The 5,723-nt window shown below is 35.0% G+C and overlaps 1 long non-coding RNA gene across 1 annotated transcript; it reads right to left on the bottom strand.

Moving 5' to 3' along the window:
* Nucleotides 1-1,900: 1,900 nt before the first annotated feature.
* On the bottom strand, nt 1,901-4,651 carry LOC132605244 (uncharacterized). The gene is made up of 2 exons (XR_009569114.1): nt 4,305-4,651; nt 1,901-2,214 (listed from the first exon to the last, which is right to left on the bottom strand). It is a non-coding gene; the product is annotated as an uncharacterized LOC132605244 (long non-coding RNA).
* Nucleotides 4,652-5,723: the final 1,072 nt, after the last annotated feature.

The raw sequence follows: 5,723 nt of genomic DNA, 5'->3' as shown, positions 1-5,723 counted from the left end.
CATAATGTGGTAGACAGGGCCGGCTCAATAAAATCGGTGGCCTAAAGCTATTTTTTTCTGCTTAATATTTTTTTTTAAAAAAAATTAATCTATAAATCTATTATAGGTAAAAATTAGGTTTCATTCTCCTTAAGTAGAGGTTATGGGTTCGAGCCTCAAAATAAAAAAATCCTGTTAGGGACCTAAAACCAACTTTAACAAGAGGCCTTATTTTTTCTGCTCAATATTTTTAAAAGAAAAATTAACCTATAAATCAATTATAGGTAAAAATTAGGCCTCATCCTCCCTTAACCAGAGGTCATGGGTTCAAGCTTCAGAATAAAAAAATCTTGCTAGGTGGTGCTTTCCTCTTTAATCGGCCTTGTGTATCTTGAAATCGAATTAATCGTGAAATTCAATACAGGTACCGAACACCAAATAAAAAATAAAAAAGGGGCCCCCAAAATTATGGGGCCTAAAGCACCCGGTTTAGTGGCTTGGCCCTGGTGGCAGAGATCTATGTTTGCTCCCCAACTTGATGCTATAAGTTGAAAAATTTTCTTCTGATTAGACAAACATTTATGGCATAGCACATAGCTTCCTGCTCAAAACCGCATACCTCTACATGGACTAAGTCCGTTTTTTCAATTTTTGCTTTTCTATTTGATAATTTATTGGTTATGCTACTCTTATTTTTTAGTCTTCAGACTGAAAATAGATTTAGTAATGAGGTATATTTGGGGCCTTCGTTGTTTGGTTTTAGTACTTGAATGCAATTATTATTTCCCCATCTGCTTTCTAATTTCTGTTGCGCCAGAATTTATTATATTGACTGCAGTCCTTGCTGGTTATTGACGGAAGTTTCCTACAGGAAAAACAATATGGGGTTTCAATAGTTATCAACAGGTTTTGAAAAGAATTTGAAGTCAACCAAGTGAGATTGTTGACTGCACTTCTGAGCTTCCACTACATTTTTAAGCAAATCAAACAATAGTGTGTTAGCCTTGGGACAATGCATAGCCCACCGGCCATGTAGAAATGTTAAAGTATAATTTTCTGATTAACAATATAGCTGTAGTAAAGAGGTACTCCCTGTCCCAATTTATGTGACACTTTTCGTTTTCGAGAGTCAAGTTGACTAAACTTTGAAGCTAAATTAGATTAGATTAACTTGATATTTTAACATTAAAATTTATGTATTTGAAAACTACATGAAAATATGAAAAAATACTATCTTAAAATGATGGTCAAAGTTCATACAGTTTGAATCTCGGGAAGCGAAAAGTGTCACATGAATTGGGAAAGAGGGAGTATGATTTACTATGAGAAAGCAGGAATAACTAAGAACATGGTTATTCAATCACTAGTTTTCGATGCACGTTTATTTCATGCTAATTAGTATAAATTTCTTAAAACATTAAAAGTAGTATTTGAATAAGTGTGTGATGAACTGCACAAAATTTGAAGGAGCGAATGCATGCCCAGATGAATAGTGAGTTTATACAATTGGTATTCATTATCGTTGCAAAGTACAATCCCACCGGAAAATTACAATCAAATGGAATTAAAAAAATACCTTTCATTTCCGAGAGAGAAAGAAAAGTTTATTTAGCATTATTTTCTATTGCTTTGGTCTCCTACTATAGTTAGTAGTTGTACACAATCAACAAATTGATAACCTTTTCTTATGCAGGTCTTTTAATATATCAAATATTCGACTTATCTGATTTTTCAACAATACATAGTTTAAATGTGTATAAGAGCAACATCACCTATGGCCATAAATACTTCACGTCTTAAATTTTGTGTCTTGTCTTTTGCAAATAGTAATCTGTCACGACCCAACTAGGGGCCGTGACGAGTACCCGATACTTGTACCGAGCACCTCTTATCTATCATTTTACCTCTATTCCTTAGTGGGTCGTATGAACTATATCATTTTTTTTTTTTTGTTACTTAACATTAACATTAGTAGCTATTTATGAACATAGGCTAATAAACTTTGCTAGCACATTATACAGCGACAGGGACAACAAAAGTACAAAACATCTGACTGTACATATCTGTCTACGAGTCTCTAAACAACGTACACATATACATATGAAGGGCCGGATCCTGCCATGCCCGATTATACACACAAAAGTAGTACCAAGAAACTGAGGCTCCGAAACAACTAGAGCGCTGCCAAGTACTGCTGATAGAGCTCCCAGGAATCAGATCCGCCTACCTGCTGACCTGCGCGGCATGAAACGCAGCGTCCACAAGAAGGGACGTTAGTACGAATAGTGTACCGAGTATGTAAGACATGGAAGATAATACAAACAGAATCATAAAGTATGTTTAACAATATCATGGGATCATAGGACATATAGTGAGATAAGGAAGTAACCTGTACATTGGATTACCTTTTTAGGCCGGATACCATGCATGCTTGTCTTTCCCTTTTTTAAAATAATTCTTTTTCATAGACATAGAAAATGGAACTCATATCATGTCATGTCTCATCATAGCATATCGTATCGTATTATATCATATCATATCATATCATCTCATATCATATCGTGTCAGGTCATGTCGGGCCATATCATATCATGTCATGTCATATCGTATCGTGTCGTGTCATATCATATCATGTCATAGCATAGCACCGAACAATGTCGGCTCGCCCACATAGCACCGAAATACATCGGCTCGCCCATATATCCCGCGTCCGGGATGATAACGCCAGCTGACCAGGTGGCAATGAAACATGTTTCCCTTCCCATTCCCCATGTATCCCTTCCCCCACCCCATGTACATATACAAATCTTATATACATATGTCATGTAAGCATGCAGGAGAGCCCAAAGAAAATCATGTATCCATCGGAGTGACGTAAGGTCGGTGACCTCCGATTACCTTATGGAATAACCGTGATCGCTTTGTCTCACCTTGAAGGAATGAGTATTTTAAGGCGAGACTATCAACGAAGAATAGCATTAGAAGTAAACATAAAATGAAATCATGGGCGTCATAGACGTTAGTTCATATGCTTTGAAATCTTTAGAAAATAGTGTCATAGCTAAGGAATAGAATTAAAGATCAAGAACTAGTTTAACACTTTCACATTCACATTGGACTTTTAACTTAAGACTCTCAGACATGGAATCATTCTTGTCATACTTATCATTGACATATTCTCTTCCTTACATCATCATTATCATTATCATCATAGAAATATTCTCATTAGAATAGTTACAGTACTTGTCGTTTGATAAGCGGAATAAGGATCAAAAGTTTCCTTTGGATTCTACTTCGAAGTAAGTCAAATGAATCAATAAGGAAAATTCGGGAACAATGGGCCCACCTCGGGTCAAATGAGGCGGCGTACCAAATTTACGTACATTACATTTCATGACGTCATTTGTGAGGGTTTTAAGGTAGTCGGGTCCTGTTTATGCAAGTTCTAGGTGTTTAGGAAGTTTTTCCAACATTTCACACAATTTCTAGTTCAATTCTTCTGAATGAAAAAGGGGAAACTTTAGACGCGGATTCCGGAGAATAGAGTTGTCCCCGAGGTTCATATCCAACCTAGTATGTCTAAGACATGCCAAAGAAGGAAGGGTAAAGCTTTACATACCTTACGTTGTTCAAGGGCTCAGTCCAACCAAGAACTTCCACAATTAATATGATAAACCTATAATCGTAAGAATACGCACGTGACTTAAGAAGGCTTTCGCATATCATATATATTAATTGATGACTTAATTCCAAAACGAAACGGGCAGCATCTCCTCTATATCATTAGCATCTCCCAATTTGGTATATCAGCCCAACAACAAATAAATCCCAAAAACACAACATGCATGTCCATAACAATTTCATAATACTCTATAACGAGCGACAAGCTCGAATTACAATCCGTATACTCCATGACACCTTTTCGTATGTTTTCTATTTAACCTTAAAAATATTCTCAATATGATAAGGACATCATTTACCACAAATCTCGGCTTTATATCATATATTTACAACAAGAAAAACAGCCCACAACTCCAACTCTATATCAATAGACAATTCTATTCGTAAGTTCGCGTTTATTCCATCAATTCCCATATCGATACTTGTATACACTTCTTTATTTTCGTATATACATTGTATAACAACAAGCAGGATAACAATAATTACAGCACGTTTCATGATATTCCATCTCACTAAATAATTTATAATAACCACCAAACAGTCCGTATGATAACAATAACCATTTATCCGATTTCCCGCAATTAATTTCGTAGTTCCCGTATCACAATTTAACTATGACCTGGACGAATTTAGAGAATTCTTACCTCATTTGCCAAAAACTCCTCTCCTTCTCCTTTACTTCATTTTGAAGAAAGTCCGAATTTAACAACACGACAAAATAAAACAACGAGATTGAAGGGGTATACAAAACCCCGTATGTTATCCTTGGTAAAAAAAAAATATTGCACTTCGCTTCTTTAAAATTGTAGCTCATGTTTCTGTTTTGGGTGTTGAACGAAAGAGAAAAAGAAATGTTGTCCACTGCTAATCTTCCATTAACTAGCGTAAGAAGAAGGTAAGAAATATGTATCTATCCTTGCTATTTTAGATGAATTGATGTTATCGTGAAGATATGTGTATATTTGCACCAAAAGAATATAAGAGTTGTGTAATATGTAGTGGGCATGTAGTGGACTGTGGGGTCCAATTTATTTTAAAAAATAGTCCCTATCTTTAAAAGCCACCTACCCGTTTTCATGCTTAATCATCTTCAGTAACTTTGCCAAGGAAGTCACGTGTAAAGCATAGTCAACAACTTAATATTTAACCCTTTTTTTTCCATTAATACGTGTACTATGCCACTAATAGCTATCCAATTATATCCATTCATTTCTTGTCTTCCACTATAATTGTCCTCTTAATCAATCACACGCAAAATTAATTTCTTAATCTCAATTTACTTTAATACCAATTATTTTTAATACATTTCATATACTCATTGTCATGATTATGTGACGTAGCACTAATCCATAGCTTCATTTTCCACACATAAAATATTATTTTCAATCATCGTCATCACTTTTTTTTTTTTAAATCATTTCGGAACTTCATTCCTTGTATCCGTACTTTCACCAAACCAAGCGTCCTTCTTTCGTAACACAAATCTCAACCTTAAGTGTAGTATCTACTTAAATGAGTGAGCATAATCCATTTATGGCCGTGGGACCCATAACTTTTTTGGCTTTACTTATATAAAGAGTTTTGGTCCTGAAAGTAAACCAAATGGATACACACATTACATTAGTCACCTTATGCATTTTGCTCATGCATCCACGTGCAAGTAGTTGTCCCCCTTTAACACTTATCCATTCATCAACAATTAATTCACTAATTTTCTACTAATTCAACAATTAACGGAATTTCCTAGATAATTAATAATTTCTCCACTACCCTCCATGTATGATTAATTGCACACATAATTAATTCCTAATCTTCACTAACATCTCCACACTAATAATAATTAACTAGCATCCCGTGCAATTTTTAAAATTGGGATTAAAAATTTCCTGTCTCATGTCTCAAAAATAATTTTGTCGTTGAACTTATGTCGATTAGCTTACGAATAACCCAATGTACAAAAGTACGGGGTATAACATAATCTCTGCCTATTTACAGCCCCATACACATCAAGAAGTTGTTGTCGAATGAAAATAGTATTTTGTAGAAGTTATACGGAAATTCGA

The sequence above is a fragment of the Lycium barbarum genome, chromosome 8 (genome assembly GCF_019175385.1).
Source record: "Lycium barbarum isolate Lr01 chromosome 8, ASM1917538v2, whole genome shotgun sequence".
NCBI lineage: Eukaryota > Viridiplantae > Streptophyta > Magnoliopsida > Solanales > Solanaceae > Lycium > Lycium barbarum.
This window is presented reverse-complemented; position numbering and strand designations above follow the sequence as displayed.